Below are 13,763 nucleotides of genomic sequence, written 5' to 3' on the forward strand. Positions count from 1 at the left end.
TTCCTGTGGCTGAATATTATATCAAAAGAAAGCATCATGCTGAGGGTGAAAGTAGTGTGAGCTCTGTTAGCTTTGTAGACATGCATTCATATGCTGTTTAACATCATTTCAGGGTCTACGTTTTGGTTTTGTAAACGGTCTCCAAATAGTTGCACAACGAGGCCATACATCAGGGTGTCTGATCATGCACTGGGTTTTTTGGATTTTGGTTTTTAACTTGAGTTTTGATCACGCTTTTAAAACAACTCTTTGCCTATTGGTTGTGATCTGTTTGACGTGTTTTGTCAGAGGTGGTTTACTTCATTTCTTTAGCAGTAGAGACTAAAGTATGGGTATGTGGAGCCAAATTTTATGTTTAAAAATCAGACTTACGCTTTCTCTGCTAGCGTTGTTATGATTTTCATTGAGTTTGAAAGGATACTGAAGAAAAAGATTTCCTGGAGAAATGACAGCAGCAACAGAGTTTAGAGCATTACTGTCTTTTGGCATAGTAAAGTTAGAGTGACCATCAGAGACTCGATGCAGAACTTGCTAGAGCCAGTGGAAAAATTCCTGCTGGTTTCAACTGGCTTTGCACCATGTCCTTTGTTAGCCATTACTATAGGCCATTTTAAAATCATTATTTCTTGCGCTACTTCAGGTTCTCTTTTGCATGGACAAAGATCTTCTGATGCTTTCACTGTCATCTTTGAAAACATAAGACCTCCGTTCCTTTTTGATTGACAGTTGACACAGAGAGTTGACTTCAAACCCCTTGAAGTTGCTCAATTTATAGAGCGTTTTCTCACTGGGGAAGGAGAAAACCCCAAAGTAAACATGTTAAGTCTTGTAGAAGATTAATTGCAAACAGTGGCAAAGGAAGGGAGTGGCTTTCACCGACCAATAATTTGTTGCAAAAGCAGGTTTTTCTTTGTTATCTGAAGCAGTGCATACCCAGAGAAGTAAGCAGAATTCTCAGTGCTGCTTGCCCTGTTTTAAGATGCAATTGTGCCAGTGAAAGTCCAAGTGTAGGTGTATGTTGTATCTATTTTCTACAGTTTTTAACTTCGGTGTCAGTTAAATTTGAGACTGAGCTTGAAAAGTTTCTGCTACTGCTCCTCGGTGGGGAGTGCACTCCAGTGGATTGGAATATTCCAGTCAGTGGGAATAAATAGATTGGAGAGCTGTGATTTTTTAGCATTTCATACTAAATTCACACAGGAAACAAGGCTATTCGCAGTGGGGAAATTACTTTCTTCGAAATAACATTGACAAGTCAAGCTCTGGTGTCCTAAGGATATAGTACTGAAGTTTTCGACTTGGAGAAACTTAGTTGGCTAAAGTATACTGCAAAGGAAGATAAAAATTTAAAATTATAGTTATATAAAGTGGGAAAAGGCTGAAGTGGCTTGGACTCCTGCACAGCTGTACTTCCAGTCCCTTTGCAGTATCCTATATTCTTGCTTCAGTTTTATTTAGAAGGTGGGTTGGTTTAAGGCAAAGTCAGAGTTAAAAGAGTAATAGTGAGCTCACAATAGAAAAAATAAAATGCCAAGGGTGTTTGAAGTAATGTTTGAATATAATTCTAAGAAAATTCAAGGGGAGGGGTCTGCTTCTTTACTCTTAACCTGTTCTGTGCCCAATTATTGAACTTGCATGATTTTTGCCAGCATGCTCAGGATATTGATTGTCCTCCAAAGGGGACAGCATTTGGAGAACGCTCCAGGGTGGAGAGGAAGCTTGGATCTGAATTTCGTGCTCTTGCAAGACTCAAATCCTGAAATGAATTTGCTTGTGACTTCTTTGGAGTATAAGCATATGTGTTTTCTATCCAAATTGTTCATCTCCTTTAATGGGACAAGCTTAATTTCTGTAGGCATTACGAAACAGAAGATGGATGAGTACAACACCTGGGTGTGCTCTATCCATTGTCCAGCAGGAGGGCGTTGCCTCTAAACCTCCTCTTCACCCCTGTACTCCTGACCACTGATGCTGATCTGGGACTAAATATTAATCTGTTATAATTCAAAGTGGTTCGCTGGCATCAATATCTGAGCATCAAGCTATGAGCACGATGTGTGTGAGTTTGTCTTTTGTTTTTGTCTTCTACAGCAAGCAGTCATGTCTCCTTAAAGGACTGCTCTGCTTCAGTGTCATTACTTGACGACGGAAATTCTGAGCGTGGAAGCTGCAGATAAAGTTCAGGGGCTTGTTTAGGCCACCCCTTAGGGTTTCAGACTCAGCCTGTTGTATTCAGTGTGTGTAAGTATGTGTACATACACACGCAAACATGCACATAGACATCTGAAAAAGCTAATTGAAGTGATAAACTCGGTGTGTGTATACGTACCTGTGTTTGTATGTAGATACATGTATGTACACACAGGTTATGTATACATACACACGTGCATCCAGACATCTGAAAGAGCTAATTGAAACAGTAAAATTCCTGGCTTGTTGACTTCTGATTCATGTTGCTAGAATCCTCTTAGTAACTCTGTAATTAGGATTTGTGTTAAGATTTGCACTAATTTCAGAGTTCAAAAGCTGATTTGTTCTTCTAATTTAAGTTTTAAAATCTTCAGAGGTTGCATTGTTTTTCAGTAATAGTTTTGGCAGTGTTTTATCATTAAAAAGCGTAAAGCTTCCTTTTGGAAAATTTGCTTTGACAGTTGAATGATTTTATTTGTCTCCCTCTAGCTAAACACCTACAGTTACCATAGACTTCAAAGGGAAAAGTAGTTGCACAACTTCATTCTAAATTAACAAAGTATTTGTGTGGGAATTAGATTATAGGGACTGGAGCTAGAAGTCACTTCCCTGATCTTGAGTAAATCAGAGCAACTCCTTTCACTTTAGAGAAGTTCTGCAGATCTTGGTGAAAATTTGCCTTTGAATTTCAGTACAGATTCTCTTCATTCCTCATCAGCTACAATAAGTAGAGGTTTCTGGAGTCATATGTGTCAGAATTTCAGCAAGCACTGAAAGATAATGGTAATTGATCATCAATGTTTCTTGTGTCTGGAAAACTTGCGTAAGGGCAACACTTTCCTTAAAATGGGGGAAAAACACTTTTTAACTCAACTGCACTAAAAATACTTTCAGTAAAAAACAGAAATTACTTCTTCAAAACCAAACAAATACACACCCAAAAAACTCATGCCAGGAACTATTCCATTCACAATTATGGTCCCCATAAAAATTGGCTGTGCAGACATTAGAGCAGATATTTTTAAAATTGTATGTTTTATGTGAAGTTTCCATGTCCTTCTCCAGTATAAATTGGCATATCTACAATGAAAATATATTGAAGATGATCGTCTCTAGTGGTTTGATAGTTCCTATATGTTAAAAGAATTTATTGCAGCAGAAGTTCTTCTCAGTAGTGTTTCAAAATATTTTGAATTTCAGAAGGACATATATCACAAATACAACAACTTCTGTCTTCCATGAACCAAACACATTGGATGATTGATTTAAAAGAGTTAGTAAGCCTAGAGAAAATAAACTCCTATTGCAATGATGAATTTATTTAGCTCAAGACCTCTGATCCTTTTTGTGGTTATTTATGATTGATGAGTGCTTAACACCAGTGGAAATTATGAAAATGTCTTTTTTGCCGTTGTTGGTCTTTGACCTTTTGAACTCCCTGTTTCCTGAAGCCTGTTGCCAGACCATTAATAAAGACAGATTTTTATTTTTGGCTTGATTGTTCAATGCTATTTGATTGAGCTAATCTATTTTCACATAGTGCAAAAGTCTTAAGTGAAAGGAGAAACAATCCTTTTCAGACTTAGAAAAATCTGGCTTTTTCCATCCTCACTCTTCCAAGATTCCTCTCACTAGATCTACTAATGGCCTTCGAAGGCCAAGTGTAAATGGCCTCTTTTCAAAAGTTCTTTCCTTGTTTTCCTTCTGGCTTGATAATTTTTCTGTCTTCTTTCTATACTGGGATTGAATTGAATTTTTGAGTCCATGTGAATTTTCCTCTGTAATTATTTCTTCTTCAGGTTTCTTTAAAGTGCATTTTTCCATTAGAGTCTATCATTGGCTTTAAAACCTCTTTTGTTAGGTTTTAAGCTGTTTCTTTGGTTATTTTCTTCCATTCTGCCTCATCCCTTTTCTTTGTATGCTTTACATCCCTACCATAGAAATATTTATTACACATTCACAAGTCTATATATTAATCCACATTCCTTTCAGTACTGAATCTTTACCAGTTTGAGTTCTGTTCGTGTGACTTTTCCCCCTCCATCTTCATGTCAACAAGTGAGCATTAACTTCACCATCTTTCTGGGCTAACGTGATTGATCCTTGAGTTTTCTTGGAGAATATGGTTTGTGTCCTCTGCAGTTTCCTTAGTTCATTGTTCCTTCCCCAAGATATGAGCCAGTGCTCTATCATCACATTTACTGAAGTCTTCTGCTTTTTGCTTTGCTCCTCTACTTTTCCAGATTTTCGTCCTTGAACTTCTGCAAGGACGTCCTCTCTGGTCAAATCTGGTGAACGCAGTCACTTCATTTTTCACCATAATGACAGTGGGTTTGTTTCTTCCCTCACTTTTTCCGGTGTTCTTTCCTACTTCTTTCTTGTCTGCTTGTGTACCACTTGGACAAATATCCAAAAGAGACTTGTAGTGTTTTCCACGTTTTTTCCCATTTCCTTTTATAATTCACCGAACTCCCTGCAAGTCTCTCGTCACAAGCCCATCTTCTGTCCCCATTTGATGACACACTTCATCTTGAATAGATAACCCTTTCCTTTACTTCATAGATTAGCTCTTCTTTTTTTTTTTTTTTTGGTCTGGCATAGTATGTGACAAAAATTTTTCTTTGTCATCTATCTATTGCACTATCAGGTAATGATACTCTTATTTAGCATATATGCATGTAGCTATCAAAAAATTATAAGTAATGTGAGTAGCTGAATTTGCTGACTGCCTATTTTTTGTTAGCTGTTCCCTTTTTCATGAATATTTTGAAGTTAATTTCTCCCCATATTGCCTTTACATATTTGTAATTTTGACAGTTATGAAAAATGCATTTTCAATACAGTCTTTTTTTATAGGCTGACACATTTTGACAGTGCACTGTGACAAAAAGTGTTGGACTCGTGGGAGATAAGTTTTTAGCAGTCTAACCAGAAAGACGTAAATCAGCCCTGAGAGGGTGCATTTTACCTATAAATTGATTCTGGTATTTTCCCAAAACGATATTAAAAAAAGAAGAAGGGGGAAATAAAAGACAACATAACTCTAACAACTGAGACACAAAGTTGTTCACACACTTCTGAAAGTCACGATAAATCAGTTTACAGTTGTATGAAATGCAAACAAACTTTATCCTAAGCATCTGCCAGCATCCCAGACTGTCACCCACGGTTCAGCTTGACTTTGGAATTCACTTCAGGTTGTGTCTGCAGCCTGCACCCCTACCTCCCACCTGAGTGACGGACAGTCAAGTTTCCATTAAACTACCAAGCAGCATAGAAAGTATCCGATGAGGAAATGTTTTCTGTGCTATCTTAAGGATGGTTTTGTGTTACTAGGGTTTACATATCCAAAACAAAAGCAAGAATATTTAGATTTTAGGGGTATTCAAAATGCATCTGTCATCCAGAAAGTAACAAAAGCCAAACATAAGCTTTATTTGTTATCATTTAGCCTGATGGTATTGGGTGCAGAGCACAGGGCCATGAAGGAAGTTGCTGTGTTCTGGAAGCTTGTGCGTATACATCTCTGATTTTTCTGTGATGTGTCTGTCACCTTAATGTGGCATTTTAAGGGATTAGACATGCATGTGTTTTTTAAAAAAACATGGTGATTTTAGTGTATCCACTTACAAAGATACCTGTAACACACCCGTGCTGAGGCTTGTGGCTGTTTCATGCATATCATTGGATTTATACCAACGCTGAAATATCTTCTAATAATTTTATGTTTCATAGCTTTTTAGCTGTATTTCTGGAAATAGAGAATCTGATGGAAAGCAGAAAATTAAGTAGAATATTATCTGGAATATTATGTGGAAAATATATTGGCTTGTGTGGTTATGAGCTGAAGTTTGCTTTTTTGAACATACACCGATTTGCTTTGCTGATCACATTTGTTTAGAAAAGAATGTTTAGCAACCTAAGTTTCTTTCATTTGCAGCTAAATAGCTTCAGGTTTCAGCAAAATAATTTTTTGTCCTTCATAGGCCATACAGTGACAGAAATGAAATCAAATTATGCCTTAGGAAGATTTGTAGCATGTGTATTTTCACTGCATTGAGTTGAGGCCGGCTTGCCAATGCTAACGGCGCTGAGTCAAAGAAGATATGTTTCTCTTCTTTTTAACAAGGTCTTCAGCTCTGATGCATGAGGCCCACAGGATACCTGCTTGCTGCTTACTGCAATGGCATCAGTGTCCAGGTTGATAGGAGAGGACACAAATGATATACGTGTGCCTTCCAAACACTGATTTATACAGTTTGGTCTTCTCATTAGCACCAGGCAGTACGCTGCCTGCTCCCACCTTCTGAGTTTTTCAGGTGTGCGTCTGCTTTCTTTCCCTTTGTCCCACCATTCAGAAAAGGTAGTGTCTACCTTCTGTCAAGAGAGTCTATTTTTGCTAATTCTGTTGGGATGCTTTTTTTAAAAAAAACTATGAATTTATTTGAAACACTCTGTCACTTAAACAGAAGAGACGATGCAAGCACACAAATGTAAATCAAGTTAGCTTGTCTTCCCTTTTCTGCATGTATTGCTGTGATGGAAAAAAATCATTGCATCCATTTCCCTTGATGCTATGACTGTCATCCTCGTTCTGACAGGGAGACTTCCTCATGTTGACATAAGTGATGTTGGGTAGCAGTAATAGACAAAGGTTTTGTTAAGCATGAGGAGTACTGTGACTTTAGAAAATCTGAAGAGTGAAACATGGGAACAGGAGAAATTATTCAAAGGAAATACACTGAATTTTACATCACCAGAGGTGATTCAAAAGCTTCTATTCTCAAAGCATTGAGGAATCATGTCTATCATATAATCTTGAAAAAGTATGGATGTTTTGACAATCTCTGAGTTGCTTGAATAGTATATATACATTGTTGAATTCAGAGTTCTGTATTCCATTGCTTTATATGTGCCTTGGAAGTTTATTTAGTTGTGGAGAACTCAGATTAAATTGTGATCTCAGACTGGTTGAATACTGAGGGAGGTGATAGTAGTAGGTGATATTGATATTAGCAGTTAGGCTTGGTTTTACTGCATCCAGTTCTTTATATTTGGAAGAATTTACGGATATGTTCATGGTGAGCTGAAATGCATGTATTGCCAATCCATGTTTTCTAACCTGCTACTGATTTGAGGAAAAACTTTATATTTCTAAACATCCAAGTAAAATGTTTGATGGTTCATAAAAAAAGTAAACAATTTACTTGCAATTTTTGTCATATTCATTCAATAGCCATGTGATTTTTCAAATGGGAAAGGAGTTTTGACTATTGCTTCACATACAAGAAGTATGACAAAAACTAGAGAAGATTCTTAGAAGCTCTCTCTGGTTGGGCACCCTCTTTGTCCTCAGTGTAGTGCATGGGGTTTGAGTTTATATACCCACACTTGTTCCCTCCATAGAAGTTCACAAACCGTGAATCTAACCTCCTCGGTCTGCTTTGGAAAGCTTTTCTCCTGCATACCTCCACTTTTCTAGTTCGCTCCCTTGAGTGGTTGCTCTTTCAGCTTTTCTACTGGGAAAGAGGTTGGACACCACAGGAGGTGCAAAGTTAACATAAATCAGTTGGAGCTGGAAACCAAGGTTGTGCTCCTACCTGTAGAGACCTAGAGATACTTGACATGACGTGACCTTACGTGAGGACAAGAAGTAATCAGATAAACTTATAGGAAGGGAAATTGTAGTTAAGGTACAAGGAAAAAAATTCTAATGATAAAGATAGTTAAGCAATAAAAGAGCGTAATTGCGGGTGGTATGGACCCGTGTGATGGGAAGGTTATAGTAACCTCTGCAGAGACAGATTGGTTGTGTTACTTCAGTGCTGAGGGATAAAGTAGATGCCTTTGTAAAGGAGGTGACCTCCTTGCACCTGGCACTGCTAGGATTTCTGATCAACAAACTTTGTACTAAAACGAGAGGAACGTGGTTGGCCACGGTGAGGGAGAACTGGCAGGGGCACAGGAGAGGGAATGTTCTCAGTCATTTCTAGTTCTGGCTGCGGAATTTCTGGTGTCCACCAAATGGGTCCTGACCACAAGATCTGGAATTGCTAGCTAGATACTAAAATAGACTTATACAAGCATAAGATAGCACTGTAGTTGTACAAACCTCAAAGTATAACTCAAAACTCTTACAATAAAACCATGAAAGCCTACCCGCCAGACATATCACATCAACATGGTACTGCCTGTATGAGTTACTGGTGTGGCAATGAAGTACTTGCTTCTCTTTTAATACTGAGGTGGGTGACCAGATCATTTCCTACCAATAGCAAAATGCAATGAGATAATAAAGCAACATAAAGTAAATTGCATAAAAATGCGTTTTTGTTTTTTTTTTTTTTTGGTTCAGAGCAGGAAAAGGTTAACTTTTTTTTTTTCCTTTCTGACTGCAGACTGTATGCAAGTACCAGATTCACAAGTGCTTCAGGGAGTACAAAAAACAAACTGTATTCAGTGCGTCTGGTTAGAAAGGAAAATCTGAGTAGTCACAATTTTGGGTTTTTTTTTAAACTATGTCTCCAAGCAATCTCATGACCACAGTATTATGCTTTGGTTTTGAAGCAGGAGCTGGGATTAATTCAGTTTTGGTGTTGTCAAATTTAGTGCTAGTATAAGGAATTTCAGTATCAGGAAAAGGAAAGCAGCCTTTGACTTTAATTTGTGTGGTAGGTCTAACATAACCTGTCTGGTGTTTTAAATGGCCAGTTGTAATCAGTTGTGGTGTCATTCAGCAAATCAATAAAAGTTTGCATTAATGGAGTTTAAATGTCCAACAGGCATAAATATTCTTGCTGTCGCTGAGTAGGTGGATTTGTCTGCCTGCTCTAAATCTTACCTTTCGTGTTTACCCACATTATACTTGCAAAAAGAAATATTTCCTTTATGATATTTTTATTCTTATTTTTTGTCTCTGTTTTGGAAAAAATAAAACCCCTTACTTTTTGCTGATACATCTGGTACTTTGAGTGCTTAAAAACAGCCCAATTGATTACTTTTGATTTAAAAACTTCTCAGAAGGAAATTGCATAACAAGACTGGGAGCTCAAATATGTGAGTTTTGGCAAAGAGCTGCGGAAGAAAGGCCTGGCTGTAGCAACCTCAGAAGAAAAGAACTTGACATTTTGAAAAATTTTTATTGACCGGTGTGGACAGGGAACCGGGAAGTCATATCACTCTCACAGGCAAGCTGCAGTCTCTTCCTTGCTGACCTTTAAATGCCACTTAGTGTCATAAGAAAATCAAGGAAACGCTAATAACAGGGCTTTGGGTAAGAGAGTTATATACGAGGCATATCTTTTGAAAACAAACATAAGCTGACTTCCACTTTTATACACATCTATTTTTGTAAAATGGAATTCTCACAGCAGTGCAGTTATATTTTTGATAGATTAATTTTACATTATTTTATTCATATTAACATTAAAATTTTCAGAAGTATCCATAAAGATATCAGGGCTTCTGTTCATCCTTAAAAAGGGAGTAGTTTGCAAAAAAAGATTTTTAATTGCGTTCTAGGTTGATGACTTTGGAACACAGACTGACTTCTGCTTTAGGCTCTTAATCTAGCTCGTGTTGAGTTCAGCAGGCTATGGATTTTGTTAGTCTTGTGGAAAGTTGACTTCTCAGTGTCTTTTGAAAAGGACTGCTATGCCTAAGCCACCAGGTTACTCTGAGCCTTCATACTTCTGTGTTTTTAACAGCCCCCTCCTTGCCCTTCCAAAAAGTCTTTGACAGCTAAATTTCAACCAGAAGAACTAGTAGCAGAAAACCCTAAAATTAAACTGCTTAACCCCAAAGAAAGCATCTTATACATTAGAAAAAGAGAAAGTTCCTTAGATTTCAGAAGTTTAATGAGAGAGAATAAACTAGCTGGCAAGTATAACACGAAACAATGCATCCATGAAACCTGGTGGCACCATATGTGCTACTGCAGCTATTTCTTGCCTCCTTCCAACATCTACTTCATGGAATTGAAGTGGACTTTAGTCCGTGGTTGTGATTCAGTACATGTTCAAGACGCTTGCTCAACTACAGTCTAATTTGACTGCTGACCTATGCTGGTGTATCTGTGTTGCACTGGCTTTGCTTTGGTTTAATGCGGGAGCAGGGGTGGGGAGGGAAGGAAACTATTTCTTTTTTTCTTGCTAGTTTGCATTACTTAATTGTTGTTTGAACTGCTAGCAAAGTGCTCTAACACTAGTGGTCTGCCAAAGACTATGATTTTACAAGTTGTGAGACATTTTTAAAAGTTCTTTATATAATTCATTGCCATGAAATTTCTGTTTTCTGACATGATTTTTTCTTTTTCTTTTTTTTTTTTTTTTTTTGCAATGCAGTTACAAAACACATGGATTGTAGGAACTGATTTTTGTTCTGAGAGGAACATTGATGCTAGCCTGTTTATCAAATGAAACAGAGGATAAGGGCTGACTTTTTTAGCCAGCTACATTTTCTGTAATACTTGAGCTTGTCTTTCCTCCCACTTACACTGCTGTAATTTCAGTAATTCCCCTTAAATCGACCCATTGATAACAAATTAAAACAATAAGAAATGAGATATGGTTTGGGTAAATGGCATGTACGTATCAGGTCCCTGCAAATTTACTTAATTAATTGTATGCTCTTAATGGTTGCCTTGCTAACCTGCCTGAAAACCAAACCTCCAAAACCCAGCCATTTGGAAAAATGCTGCACTGCATCTAAACCAATGTAGAATATAAAAGCTGGGTAAGGCGTTTTCTGTCTAGATTAGGTTTACAACAAAAGACGAGTCATGCCAGAAACACTTGTGTCCGTGGTTTGTGTCCAACATTTTTTTTTTCTCTTAAAGCTAATGAAGAAGACTGCACACATGGGAGAGCTTGAAGATCTGCCTCCAGTTAGACAAAGCTCTCATTGCTGAATGATGAGGCATTCAAAACTTTGAAGTTGTCCTCATTCCATTCCCCTGGAAGCTGTAGCGAGTTTTTATTTTAGGGGAAGAGTCTTAACATGAGCATTCTTGAAATGCTCACTCAGTAAATAATGGGCTTGACATAAAGTTTGGACTTGGAAAAGAAAACATAGATGAATTTCCAAGATTTTTATTTTTTTCTTTCATTAAAATCTTTTTATTATAAACTATTTATAGTGTCACGTAAGTATTCAGTTTTTTCCCATATCTTCTGTTAGGAAATCCAGGCTGTTTAATTTTTCATCACTGTATTCCATCACGGTGATCTGTTGCCTAGAAAAAGATTCTTGTAGCTCTTCAGCCACAAGACCTTGAGGTAGAATTGAATAGGATATTAATTTCAAACTAGATACATCCTCTCTTAGCGGTATCTTGTGTTTGTAATGCTGGGAGGGAAGTCTTAGGATGAAAATCAAAGAATTAAAACAATCACAAAAGCACACCTGTAGAATACACCTTAAAATTATTTTGTTCAGTTATTTTATAAGTGTGTGAACAGAGGAAATTGCTTTCTATTTCACACTGTGAAGCCTGTCATTTCTTTAGGAGTAAACAAACTTTATTTGATAGAACCACGTACAATATGCCCTGAGAATGACTTAAAACTTGTAGGTTACAGATGAGATCATTATTTTTTTTGCTGCTCAAGATACAGGGCCAAGAAAAGACTACGTTTGTTGCTAAGATTAGACCTAATCTTTTAAACCCCACATTCCATTTTGAGCTTTTTTCTTAATTTGCTAGAAAAGTGAACAAGCTATTGAGGCTATTCAGTTCAGAGAAACTGGCAATGAAAAAGATGTGGGAAATACTGCTTTAATCCTTCAGAAAAACTCTAGTCAATCAGGGAAGACTGATAATATGCCTAGTTTGTGCTAAATACACTATTCCAAGATGAAGTCTGCTGTGCAGTGTGCAACATAAATGATAATAAAAGCGTCCAGATGATAGTTTTAACTCAGTGATAGTTATCACATGCGTAGTAGATGCAGGACATGACACAAATTAGTTTGCTATCTGCATTTAGCATTTTCAGTTGCTTTCACAGGAATCTGTAGAACATTGAACTTTACCAGGCAGTCAGGAACCTGTACTATGTACGTCTCTTTGCATTGGTGTATTTTTTAGCTCTTTATGCTTCATCAGTGCTTCCTCAACAGTCCTAAAATTAAATGAATTGTCTTTTTGAGCTTGCTGCCCCAAGTTTTTAATTTTTACATAAGATTGCTCTTGGCACTTGTGGAAAGGAATTACCATGCCATGTCATGAGTCAAATTCACTGCTGGTTACACGCCTGTGGAAGTCCAGATATCCACCACAAGGATGAGGTAGCCATACAATTGAGGCAAAGCATTTTTCAGCACTTTCTAGATTGGAGAACTTCATTTGAAAGAACTACATCTTTTATTTGCAAAGTGGTGGGATTTGTGGCCTTTAGTTTCCTGCCAGTATGTATTCTGTGGTCTTGGACAAAATTCTGTGTGAGAGCTTTATGTCCTCGATGGGTGAGTTTTGCCAAGTGCGGTAGCATATTCTGTTGTGATAAGAACAGCGTTATCAACCTGTGGTCATCAGCCTGTGCTTCCAGAATAGGTATCCTGCTCCAGCTCATGGTGGATTCGTATCGGTGGTGATTTCACAGAAGCCGTTTTCTGAGAAGTGACCGTCTCATAACTTAATTAAAATGTAAAATCTTCAGTTTAATCTGAAAGCTTCTCTTAATTAAAAATATCAAAAGGTGACTCACAGGTTTCGAGGGAAAAGTTTTTGCAAGATCTTTATTAGCAGATTAAAAAAATTAATTATGTTGAATTTAAGTGTCAAAACTAAATTAAGAATGCACATTTTCAAGCAATCATGTGTCCTAGTCTTTCCCGTTTGCAGATTTATTACTATATGACTGCGTATATTTTTTTGTGTATTAATATAAAAAGGTATTAAGGCCTTGGTCTGAAATCAGTGAAACGTCTTCCATTGATTTTATTAAGTCTTCAGTGAGAATTCAAATAATTTTTAACATTAAGGAATTATTGAAATAGTTTCTGCTTCTCCTTTGATCTGGGACTGTTAAAATCCAGAGTGGGACCTGTCAGTAGGTGTTCTTTTGACCAGGTTAAACGGTTGTTTTCAGTAGATTGTGAATGATTATGTTTGAGTGTGCATGTAAATTGGAAATAGTTTGATGGCAGAGTTTCTCTTACGTAAATCTGCAGAGAAGACTCAGGTAAATCAGGCAGATAGATAATAAAATAGACAAGCCTGGGACACAGACAGCATGTGATTAAAACGGTGTTCTCATTTAAGAGTAAATCTTGCTTTCAGAAATGTGTATTGCTTGTAATTGAAATATGACTGGAAATGCATTTGGATAACTGTAATTATGTGTCTTGTTGAAGCTTATATTTTAAATATCAAGCAGCAGTAGTGTTCCCATCAATAATACTGTTAAACTGTGGTAGGTGCTCATTGTGCCTCCCGACTTATTAATATTGCCTGAAAGCTTTGTTCCAGTTGACCTTTAGAAGTTTCCAAAAGTTACAGTTTGCAATTCAGCCAGTTTGGCAGAGGAACATACATGATTATTTATATCATTGTTTAAACCAGATGTGTCTTG

At 37.2% G+C, this 13,763-nt stretch overlaps 1 protein-coding gene across 16 annotated transcripts in view; it reads left to right on the forward strand.

Annotated features, from left to right (window-relative positions):
• Nucleotides 1–13,763, forward strand: part of COBL (cordon-bleu WH2 repeat protein) — a 178,967-nt gene that overhangs the window by 86,460 nt on the left and 78,744 nt on the right. The window lies entirely within an intron of this gene.

The sequence above is a fragment of the Rissa tridactyla genome, chromosome 2 (assembly GCF_028500815.1).
Source record: "Rissa tridactyla isolate bRisTri1 chromosome 2, bRisTri1.patW.cur.20221130, whole genome shotgun sequence".
Taxonomy (NCBI): Eukaryota; Metazoa; Chordata; class Aves; order Charadriiformes; family Laridae; genus Rissa; species Rissa tridactyla.